Source organism: Salmo salar, chromosome ssa25 (genome assembly GCF_905237065.1).
Source record: "Salmo salar chromosome ssa25, Ssal_v3.1, whole genome shotgun sequence".
NCBI classification, from domain to species: domain Eukaryota; kingdom Metazoa; phylum Chordata; class Actinopteri; order Salmoniformes; family Salmonidae; genus Salmo; species Salmo salar.
The window spans coordinates 24722578-24734993 of NC_059466.1; the positions used below are offsets into that span (position 1 = coordinate 24722578).

The 12416-nt window shown below is 40.4% G+C and overlaps 1 long non-coding RNA gene across 2 annotated transcripts; it reads left to right on the forward strand.

Moving 5' to 3' along the window:
• Positions 1–1400: 1400 nt before the first annotated feature.
• Positions 1401–5041, forward strand: LOC106586442 (uncharacterized). 2 transcript variants are annotated; one of them, XR_001324192.2, is made up of 3 exons: positions 1420–3505; positions 3924–3989; positions 4107–5041. It is a non-coding gene; the product is annotated as an uncharacterized lncRNA (long non-coding RNA). The 2 variants fall into 2 exon arrangements; XR_001324191.2 differs by lacking the exon at positions 4107–5041 and having other exon boundaries at positions 1401–3505; positions 3924–4059.
• Positions 5042–12416: the final 7375 nt, after the last annotated feature.

Here is a 12416-nt window from a genome sequence, read left to right on the forward strand (position 1 = left end):
ATGAAATTATTGTACTAAAAAATAATTAATTACCATTTCTACACACTTTCTACCTGGTTTTACTTGTTTAAGTTCAGAGTGGAACATTTTTTCATTTAAAGTTAAATAATATATACAGTACCAGTCAAAAGTTTGGACATGTAACAGATGTATATCGTACTCTCCTTGCGTTGTGTTTTCTCCTAATAAATCACATCAGCCAGTGGTCCCAGTTGAGCATCATTTATTCCTGTTGTTAAATGAGAAACAGCACGGTAGTTGTGCAGGGCTTAATGATACTGATAGCTGTCGATGGCAAAATCCCTTGCATCACATTTTCATACTGGGTCACAAAATACAAAAATACAATACAAAATATAACATGTGTAAATACCTGTTGTTAAATGAGAAACAGCACGGTAGTTGTGCAGGGCTTAATGATACTGATGGCTGTCGATGGCAAAATCTGTAGCACGAAGACAACTGTGTAAACAGTGGGCTTATGTGACCATTACATCAGTGTATGCTAGCTAACACACTTATCTACAGCAATCATATGCCAAAGCACATTCCAGAAAGCCCCTCAATCCCTAACAGGTACCATATACCCACACATGTATAAATCAGTAACGTACAGCAAACTTGTACACATTGTAAAATATAAAATATAAAACAGTATTCAGAACGTAACCTACACCTTGCATCACATTTTCATACTGGGAAGACCTGACGTTCGCGATCTCCCCCTATCTGCAAGCGGGGCCAATCACAACACACCTTATTGTCATCAGCTGAACCAACCAATACGAATGCTTGAACATTAAGTACACATTTCTTTAGAGGCAAGTGGAAACATAACCAACCCTGTTACAGACACACCTACTCATTCCAGAGTTTTTCTTTATTTTTACTATTTTCTACATTGTAGAATAATAGTGAAGACATCAAAACTATGAAATAACACATATGGAATCATGTAGTAACTTAAAAAAGTGTTAAACAAATCAAAATATATTTTATATTTGAGATTCTTCAAAGTAGCCACCCTTTGCCTACTTTGAAGTCATAAACATTTTTAAGTCATAAACATTTTTAAAACAAGCTCATGATCTGCCGGCCGTGTCCATATTTTAAATCTAAAATTTTGGGGGGTCAATTTCGTCCAGCCCATCCAATAAAAGATGGTCCGGGCCTTCTGGCATTTGCCAGAATTGCCAGACAGACAATCCGCCCACGGCTAAATGCTATCAAACCATAGAAACCATTGGTGTCAAAACTGCCCTAAGGCAATCTTTTACCAAGAAGTCGCGAGAAGTGTCTGAAACTCGCTAAATATAGAAACAAAATTATGTTAATGTTTTGCATGTTACTGTTTTATAAAAAATACAAATACAAAAAAATCGCTAAGTTGGCAACACTAGGCAGGTTTCCATTGACCCAGGGATGTGATTAGTACTTTTTTACTTTCTGAAACGTTCAATTGAATGGAAACAGTGCTGTACTGAACAAGTTGAAAACTGGGAGAGGTTGAGTTGTGGGTTGGGGACACTGAGGTATAATAACAACTGAAGACTGAGTCCAAGTTGTCAGACCGTTGTTTTCAAGATATTGTAAAACGGGCAAGGGCAATAGGCTTTCAACTGTGCTCAGAGGGTATTTTCGGTATTGCAGTTTAGCTGCAGTACGGACTAGAAAGACAATTCCCATTGACGGCCATATAGAGAAGTCACATTTTTAAATTTCAGACAAGACACTTTAGTTATCAACTTTGTAAACAAAACTTCAATTGAATTATTCAAGTAATTGTCTTAGAGGCCTATTTCCCCCCCATCATTCACAGTTATTAACAGTTCATGCTGTGACGTGGGCGAGCCTATGCCACATGCACACGCTGAAGGTAAAACTCACTCGCTCTCTCGACCTGCTCGAGCCTAATGTATCTGAAGGAGCCAAGGGAATTCTTTGCACCAGACAGAAGCAAGAAAAAGAGTCGCAGCAAGAACCCGAATATGCCATTGTGTTCAGCTCTCAACAGCATCAAAACATGTTTTTTGTTATTAGGATTTTGTTTTAATGGTTGTTGTCATGATGAATGTAGATCGGATAACGATTTGTGTTGCATTGGAATCTAACACATAGCTAGCTAACGGCATCTTGACAGGGTTGTTTGCTAGTTGCTAATATAGCTATAAACACAATGTCTGATAAGATAATTGTGAGGGTAATATTTATTGAGTGACATTAATTGAAATGCTGTCAATAAGGCAACATAGTAGGTGGCACGACTGGCGGGGCTTAGTTAGCTAGCTAGCAATCTGACGTTCGAGTTCACGTGAATCAACGTTCTAGCTAGCAAGGTAGCTATCTAGCTAAAATAATTGATCTAACTAGAATCCACGTGGATCCATTTAAGCTAGATATCTGGCTAGTAGTGAGATCGCAAGCTCACTAACAAGCTACATGTGACAGACCTAGTGTGACTCCAAGTCACTATAACTAATGTTAGCTAGCTACTTTGTCCCCCCAAATAAAATGTATTTTCAAACTATGCAGTTTGCCTAGCTAGTGATTCTCAATAGCCAGTAGCTATCTTGTTTAGCCCCCATTTAAATAACATTAATTGAGGATAGCAAGCTAGTGTGCGTCAAATCGCATTAAATAACTTCCACAAACACTTGTTTCTATAGCTGACTAGGTAAACACCAATACTATCCTGCTATCTAGCTCATACATGCTAAGTAAAAGTTGGGCCAGGTGTAATTACATTGATCATTTTGTCTACATTGCTTGACAGCAAAGTTATTTTAGAAGATTCAGATGAAAAGGTGGTCATCAAAAGCAGTCACAATGCCCCAGGGAAAGATGAAGAAATACAGTAGGTACAGCGGTAAGTGGCAATGTTGATAATGCGAAAGCGTCTGCTGCACATGATCACACTTACTGTGTAAGTAACATCGTTGAGGCACTTGATGATGAGGATGTTGATCACAGTGATATCACTGTGGTGCTGGATATGCATGATGACACCAGTTGTATGTCAGATGTAGCCCTACATCACAATGATATAGCTGTGACTGTGAATGAATGTGTGGCGCCAGAGGTCCATAATACTGGGGTTAATGATCATGTTTATGTTGTTGAGGACACCCCTTGTGTTCCTGAACACAACTATAGGAGGCTGCTTATGTCACCAGGTGATGTTTCCACACCTCAGCTGAGCAGAGTGGATCCAAATCCAATACCCACAAACCTACGCTCTCTATCCCAGTTTGCCCGCAAATGTTTTCCATACTTTTTTATTGGCGCGAGTGACATTTACCATTTGTTTTCACATGCCACTTACCTGAAGTCCTCCTCTGTGTGTTCCAGCTAACGTTGTTAATCGCATTTTATCCAATTTCACTTGTGTGTTCCAAGCCAGCCGCTGTTGATTCCTTGCCTCTACCAGAGAGCTACCTGACTGACTTCAATGGAGCTGGAGGCTGCTGACGTCACCAGGCAATGTTCCCACCCCTCAGTTTAGCAGGTTAGCCAATTTGACAAACCATGCAGTAGATCCTCAATGGTACAGTAGTTCAGCGCGTTGGTTGAATACAAAGATTCTCTTTTATATTCTACTCTACATTTGGATTGACAATGGTGCTTGTGTGCATCTAAGATGTTTTATGAGCTTTGATGAGAGGCATAACCATATGGCTTTAGAAGTATAACACAGAAACTATTGATAATGCTATCCATAAATCTTACAAACTAGTTTGTTGGTCTCTTTCCTACAGAATATAATTGTACTCGTAACTCTGATTTGGACTGCTGGTTTCTGTCAAAACACCCACACTGATGAAAGTGACCTTGTGGAAAGCCTAGATATCATCAGTCTTTGGGCAAATCCTGATGAGGTTAAATCATGTCCTCTGTCACTTCCTTCCTTTGTCTCTACTCTACAGCACGTGGACATTGCAGCCTTCCTGATCAAGTTCAAAAGCAAGAGAGCTCTCATCGTTTTTTTAATGGTAGACATGGTGGATGTATGCATGTGTTATATATTTCTAGTTGCCCAAATAAATATGTGATTTACAATGACGTAGGCTGCTCATTATAATTCCCATTCAATATATTTTGTCACCCAGTAACGCCTCCTCCATCAGGCTGATGATATCCTTGCCCTGTTGATGGACAATATGCCCCCAGATGCAGAAAAGAGGGAGCACCAGCTCGGCTCATCAAACTGTCCAATCTCTGGAGGTGACAACAGACATTGCTCAATCAGCACTTGAATTTGGCTCATTTGCTAGCCAGCTGAATGGATTAAAGTTTTAATACACAAATCCTTTAGCTATTGTATTTTAACATTTTGTGTGTATTTCGTAGAAGCTGGCAGGATATTGGGGGGGCTGTTCTGAGGTTCAAACAGTTTCATTGTTTAATATCTGCTCATTATTATACTGAGCAATTACAATTACAAAATATAAACTCAACTTGGAACAATTCAACGATTTTACTGAGTTACAGTTCATAGAAGGAAATCAGTCAATTGCAATAAAGAAATTAGGCCCTAACCTTTGGATTTCACATGACTGGGCAGGGGCGCAGCCATGGTTGGGCCTGGGAGGGCATAGGCCCACCCACCGAGGAGCCAGTTCCAGCCAATCAGAATTAGTTTTTCCCAACAAAAGGGCTTTATTATTACAGACAGAAAGTCTTGATGGTATTTGTGAAAGAAAACAAGTAGGTGGCCAGTAGAAGAAGACCAATTTATTTTACTATTTACAGATAACATTTAAGTGATAATGCCCGAGAAGCCGGGGTTTGGAGGATATTTTGTCACGGGTATTGTTATATCCTATATATCCTCAAAATTCCGGCTTTGAGGCCATTATCACCTTTATACAATGGGTTACTAACATATTCAAATAATGATTGACATATTTTCATGAAGAAAAAAAATATTGTCCCGATACAAATCTAGGGTTGCTACCCAAGCCGGCTGGCCGTTTGTTCGCGCTATTGGTTCAGTTGCCAGAGATGCGACCTAGTCGTTCAGTCTTTTTGTTTTGTATCTACATACAGGCTGGCAACGTTCTTATCCCTTGCTTGTTAGCTAGCCAACTATGGCTAACTTACAGTCACATCAAACAGTGCAGCCAGAATAACAGCAAAGTAGCTTATTTAAGCTGTTTGCTAGTGACATTTATTTTGATACATCCATAACAATGAGCTAATGATGTGCAATTTTGCCTGGCGTAGAAACTGTGCTCTCTCGTTAGGACACTTGTTCAGATGAGCTAGCCAACACAATCACTTCAGACTGAAGCTGGAAAGACGGCAAACTAGCTGCACTTTGTTTTGTTTTACCTGTTTTCTATTGATAGTTCTTTGTATATATCCATAAATATGATGCTGATTCATAATTTCAACAGGCTGACAAAAGCTGCCTGCCTGTCTCATCCCGACTCGTTCATTACTATGGAATATTTGGAGATTGAATTTGAATATTGAAACAGTGTTGCAAATGTCGGAGAGACAGAGCAATGTTTATACAAACCTCTGCTGTTGAAAACAATGTTTGTCTAAAAGAAAATGTGAGATAATGTCTAGATGCTTTTTTAGTGGAGATCAAGTTAATATATTCCTTGGCTGGCCTGATAGGACAGTGGATTGCTTAATCAGATGGAACAGAGTAAATAGGAATTTTTATGTCATAGATTTAGCCGGTGGTAACTTGTGGAATAGACACCGGCTGGAATGTGGTTTTAACCAATCAGCATTCAAGATTAGATCCACATGTTGTATAAATTCAGAATATTCCACATAAATAGGAGCAAATTAACATATAGTTTACATCAGGATGAACAATCTTCCACTTCTGTAAGGGGTTCTTGTCATTCTTACTCTGATGCAGCACTTGATTGTTTTTGAATAGCAGGACAGACATAAAGTACCTTATGCTGCACTCATGTTGGTAAAAGACAGGTCAAAGAGATCTCTTGGCAGGGGTTAAAGGGTGGACCCCCTAATGTCACAGCAAATAGTACAATGCATTCGGAAAGCATTCAGACCCCTTGACTTTTTCGACATCTTGTTACGTTACAGCCTTATTCTAAAATTGATTTAAATAGTTATTTTTCCTCATCAATCTACACACAATACTACATAATGACAAAGTAAAAATGGTTTAATTTTTTTGTGCAAATGTATAAAAAAAATGTGTAAGTATTCAGACCCTTTACTCAGTACTTTGTTGAAGCACCTTTGGCAGCGATTACAGCCTCAAGTCTTCTTGGGTATGACGCTACAAGCTTGACACACCTGTACTTGGGGAGTTTCTCCCATTCTTCTCTGCAGATCCTCTCAAGCTCTGTCAGGTTGGATGGGGAGCGTCGCTGCACAGCTATTTTCAGGTCACTCCAGAGATGTTCGATTGGGTTCAAGTCCGGGCTGGGCCACTCAAGTGTATTCAGAGACTTGTTCTGAAGCCACTGATGCGTTGTCTTGGCTGTGTGCTTAGGGTTGTTGTCCTGTTGGAAGGTGAACCTATGCCCCAGTCTGAGGGCCTGAGCAGGTTTTTCATCAAGGATCTCTCAGTATTTTGCTCCGTTCATCTTTCCATCGATCCTGACTAGTCTCCCAGTCCCTGCTGCTGAAAAACATACCCTGTCAACTGTGGGACCTTTTATATAGACAGGTGTGTGCCTTTCCAAATCATGTCCAATAAATTGAATTTACCAGATATGGACTGGAATCAAGTTGTAGAAACATCTCAAGGATGTTCAATGTAAACAGGTTGCACCTGAGCTCAATTTTGAGTCTCATAGCAAAGGGTCTGAATACTTATGTAAATAAGGTATTTGTTTTCTTTTTAATATATTTGAAAAAAAAGTCTAAAAACCTGTTTTCACATTGTCATTTTAGGTATTGTGTGTCGATTGATGGGGAAAAACATTTATTTAATCAATTTTAGAATAAGGCTGTAACGTAACAAAATGTGTTTAAAAAGTAAAGGGATCTGAATACTTCCGAATGCTCTGTCTCTGTCATCACTCCTAATATTGGTTGGACATAACTCACAATGTCAGTGGCTCTGTAAATACATAATGTTGTGAGGGTCTTATAGAATCCTGGAGTTGGTATATTATATTACTTGTACATAAAGCTTTTGTGAAATAATACAAGGCCATTTTACTGATGAATTGACTGAATAATAATTCAACCTGTGTCCCAATTAACAGGCAAATCATAACTATAACTTGCAGAAACTTCTTTCACCAACTTTTCATTTTGTAACAGGTGGTATGTATTGTTGTGTTGAATAGAAAATATACAACTGCTAGGTCTCCTGAGGTGCACATGTAGAGCTAGCAAGAGCATGTATGATTTAGTCCTCGATAAATTACTTGCATACACAAAATTGCCTTTCATGTTTAGAGTGGTTGTGGGAACTGTGGTGCCTGCAGATTTCCCCTCCCTCACTGGTGATGTTGCAAAAGCAGATTTCCCCTCCACCCAACTTGTCGCAGCCATGCTGATCGACGTCCCAACCTACACTGGCAGAATGCCCAAAAGCTTCCTGAGTCCATGCTTGTGATGACATTGCTGCTCGTGCTCATTCTCGCGCTGCTCCGGTGGAGTAGTCCCAAAATGGCAGCAGCCACGATATAGCGTTTGCGAACGTGAGTAGATTACAGTATGTTGAAAACAATGGTCGGCCATCTCCAGTTCTTTATACCTCAGTTGGCCAATGTTCCGGTTTAGAAAAATGGTTTCGACTAATACAGTTTTCATTTGGTAGTGCAGTTTAACTGATGCCCGGCCCAGAAAGACAATTCCCATAGACGGCCACATAGAGAAGTCAGATTTGAAAATTCCTGTCGGCTCTACTTTTGGTGGGATTAACCTCATGTTGGTTTGCAATTATAATATTGACAAAGTTCCAGTGAAACTTTCTGCTTTTCATCGGCAGGTTTTCTTGTCATGGTCCTTAATTTATAAGCATAATTTTTCTCCGCACAGATATTATATATGTAATAATCGGGACATATTGTATAAAAATACTTTTCTTTTTAGAATATTGGTTCCGAAATAATATCCTATTGGTGAGCCAACTGGTAAATGCAGAGGGTCTTTTACTTAGTTTTAAGGAATTCTTATCAATTTACAAGGTCCTTGTAACACTTAAAGATTTTGCAATTGTTTTAAATGCCATTCCCGCAAGTGTTGATTTATTATTCAGGAATGTGTCAAGACCTGACCCTCAGAGCCTACCTTCCATTGACCCTGTTGACTAATCAGTAGGAAAGATTTTCTCTTTTCGTCCATTCAACAACAGGGCGATACGAACCTTGTTTCAGCAGGATGTTGTATCTATACCTTATGTCATGCCTTATTGGAATGGATTTATTGATAATATCTGTTGGAAAAAAGTTTGGATGTTGCCACACACATACCTACTTGTTAACAAAATTAAGTACGTTTCCTTTAAACTTATTCATAAATATTATCCTGCCAACCACTATATGAAGAAGTTTAAAGAAAACATCAACTCAAATTGTACCTTTTGTAATGACCACCCAGAAACAGTGTTGCATCTTTTTTGGCATTGTATTCATGTAAGAAAACTGTGGCAAGACATCAGTAGATTCATAATTGAACACATTTATGAAGATTTTACACTATTGTGGAGAGATGTGCTGCTTGGATTCTTTACCTACGATATAAATAAGCTGAAACAATTTTATGTAATTCATTTCATTCTTTTGGCCAAATTTCATATTCACAAATGTAAATTTACAATCAAAACACCACATTCTCTTACCTTACAAAAAGAAATTGAACTGTATTTTAAGACAATTAAATACTCTACTAACAAAAAATCTGTTAGAATAATAAGTGTAATTCGGTCCTTTTGTAATGTGATATTGTACCCCCTAGCGGCTAGGGCCTAGCCCAATTGTCCTTTGTATATTATTTATATATACTTGTGTTCCCACATATACTTCCTGTATTGATTTGTTGTTACCACACCCACAAAGTCAGAAGGCCCGTCTTCTCGACCAATCAGACGAGGAAGTGTGATGATACGTATGCCGGCTTACTGTTCGTAGGAAATTATTAAACAGATGAGGGAGAGTGATGACGCGTATGCCAACTGGCATGCCGGGGCAGACGACAGACATGCATTTCTGTTATTAGTGATCCATCAATGATTTGGTTATTTATTAGCTATAATAAAACCAAATATTCTAAATGCAAAGTGGTAATCCAATGTCTTATTAAAACTCAGCTAGCAAGCTTGTCATGTTTGCCCTTACTCATAGTTACTTGTCTTAACCCAAAATAGGTTTACTTCAAATCTGCATAGTCATTATTTAACTTAACATAGCCTTGCAGTCTACTCTTGGTATTTTGCAACAGTTTCTGTCTCTGTACAAATGCATTGTCTTCAACGTGTAATAATAATTAATTAATTGGACTTACGTGACACTTTTCTAGACAACTGAAGCTCTTTTATAGTATAAGGGAAAACCCAACACCCTAACCCCACTTACAAACTCTTTGTTTTGATTTATCTTATTGGCCCACCACCCTACTTTGTTTTTCTTTTTATAGATATTTGTTACTTTTACATTATTCATACACTTCACATACAGTGGCAAGAAAACTTATGTGAACCCTTTGGAATTACCTGGATTTCTGCATAAATTGGTCGTCAAATTTGATCTGATCGTCATCCAAGTCACAACAATAGACAAACATAGTGTGCTTAAACTAATAACACACAAATTATTATATTTTTCTTCTCAATATTGAATACATCATTTAAACATTCACAGTGTATGTTGAAAAAAGTATGCGAACCCCTAGGCTAATGACTTCTCCAAAAGCTATTTGGAGTCAGGAGTCAGCTAACCTGGAGTCCAATCAATGAGAGGAGATTGGAGATGTTGGTTAGAGCTGCCTTGTCCTATAAAAAACACTCACAAAATTTGAGTTTGCTATTCACACGAAGCATTACCCGATGTGAACCATGCCTTGAACAAAAGAGATCTCAGAAGACCTAAAATTAAGAATTGCTGACTTGCATAAAGCTGGAAAGGGTTACAAAAGTATCTAAAAGCCATGATGTGCTGAACTTTCTCCATTTATAGACAAATTGTCGATAAATGGAGAAAGTTCAGCACTGTTGCTACTCTCCCTAGGAGTGGCCGTCCTGCAAAGATCACTGCAAAGATCGAGTCTACGATACATAAAACACTAAACAAGAATGGTGTTCATGGGAGGACACCACAGAAGAAGCCACTTCTGTCCAAAAAAAAACATTGCTGCACATCTGAACTTTGCAAAAGTGCACCTGGATGTTCCACAGCGCTACTGGCAAAATATTCTGTGGACAGATGAAACTACAGTTGAGTTGTTTGGAAGGAACACACAACACTGGAGAAAAGAAAGGTACAGCAGACCAACATCAAAACCTCATCCCAACTGTAAGTTATGGTGGAGGGAGCATCATGGTTTGGGGCTGCTTTTCTGCCTCAGGGACTGGACAACTTGCCATCATCAACGGAAAAATGAATTCCCAAGTTTATCAAGACATTTTGCAGGAGAATGTTAGGCTGTCCGCCAATTGAAACTCAACAGAAGTTGGTTGATGAAACAGGACAACGACCCAAAACACAGAAGTAAATCAACAACAGAATGGCTTCAACAGAAAACAAAAAAAACGTCTTCTGGAGTGACCCAGTCAGAGTCCCGACCCAAGAATATTGCTGAACTGAAACAGTTTTGTAAAGAGGAATGGACCAACATTCCTCCAGACCGTTGTGCATGTCTGATTCGCAACTACATAAAACATTTGGTTGAGGTTATTGCTCCAAAGTAGGGTCAACCAGTTATTAAATCCAAGGGTTCACATACTTTTCCCACCCTGCACTGTGAATGTTTACACAGTGTGTTCAATAAAGACATGAAAAAGTACAATTGTTTGTGTGTTATTAGTTTAAGCAGACTGTTTGTCTGTTGTTGTGACCTAGATGAAGGTCAGATCAAATTGTATGACCAATTTATGCAGAAATCCAGGTATTTCCAAAGGGTTAACATACCTTTTCTTGCCACTGTACATGGTTCTTTTATACACAGTATTACATGATCGTAATGCTTACTGCTTCCAAAATAAAACTATACAAATAATGTTTCTTTGCAGGACAGGGATTGACCTGACTTTCAAGAATTACTGAATTGCTTCGCCTCTGGGTGGGCATCAGACATCTCTTCTTGTCATTTACAGTAATGCCCAGCCCGCCGGTGTGGGTCAGGAGCATCTCTCTGTCTGACAGGTCCTGGGTCCTAGTCGGGGCACAAATCAGCCAATCACCCTGGTAATTGAGGATCAACAATCCTCGGGATGTGAGAGGTGCCAGGACAGCGTCCATGCACTTTGTGAAAGTGCGGGGTGCCAAGGAGAGTCCTACGAGAAGAACCATGAATTCGTAAGCCGTCCCTTCGAAAGCGAATCGGAGGTCCTGCCAATGAGCTGGGTGAACAGGAACATGGAAGTACGCATCGCTCAGGTCCAGCATAACAAACCACTGGTCCCTGGAATGGCCTGCAACACGGGGGCTGGGGACAGCATGTGGAACCTCAGTACCTTCAAGTATCCATTGAGGTTGCGGAGGTCCAGATTTGGTCGAAACCCTCCGTCTCTTTTGGGGACCACAAAATAATGGGAGTAGAACCCACCTAGCCGTTCTGATGTCTCGATCCTGCGGATGGCACCCTTGTCCAGGAGTGAGGAGATCTCCAGCCGCAGGATTTTCTTCAGGGGGTCGGCTACCGTGGTGACACGAAGGCCCCTGAAGGACGGGGGCCGGCACCGTATTTGGAGTTGGTACCCCTCGAGCATTGTAGACAACACCCCGTGGCACGGGCCATATCCCTCTGGAGCAGGGAAAGCAGGCGAGACACTTCCATTGCTTCCCAAAGGAGCTCCTCTGTGCCCTCCTGCAGCCGGGGCAACAGAGTCTGCAGGTAGGCCTGCAGCAGCATGGCCTCGTTGGTAAGGCAGCCAAGAGAGCAGAGGGACCCATATGTGTCTTTCAAGTCTGCATCAAAGACTCTGGAGGGTCCCGGCTTCAGTCGCGGTTTCTGCCCTATAATCTCCCAGTGCGGGAGGACCATGGCAGCTATCATGGTGTCCATGGTCAGGTACTCCTGTAGGCCGAGTGACTCTGCACCTGCAACATAACTCCATGGTCCAGTCTCTTCTGTGAGTCGGAAGCGCCCCCTGGCAGAGGCCCAGCTCTCCTGCAAGGCCTCACAGAACTCAGCAGAGATGGGGACAGATGGAGAGTCATCACTGTCCACCAGTTTGATGTCCAGTGCAGTGGCTACCCGAGTGAGTAGGCTTCTCATAGCCTCTCAAGCCGCTGGGGGTGATGAAGCCCTCC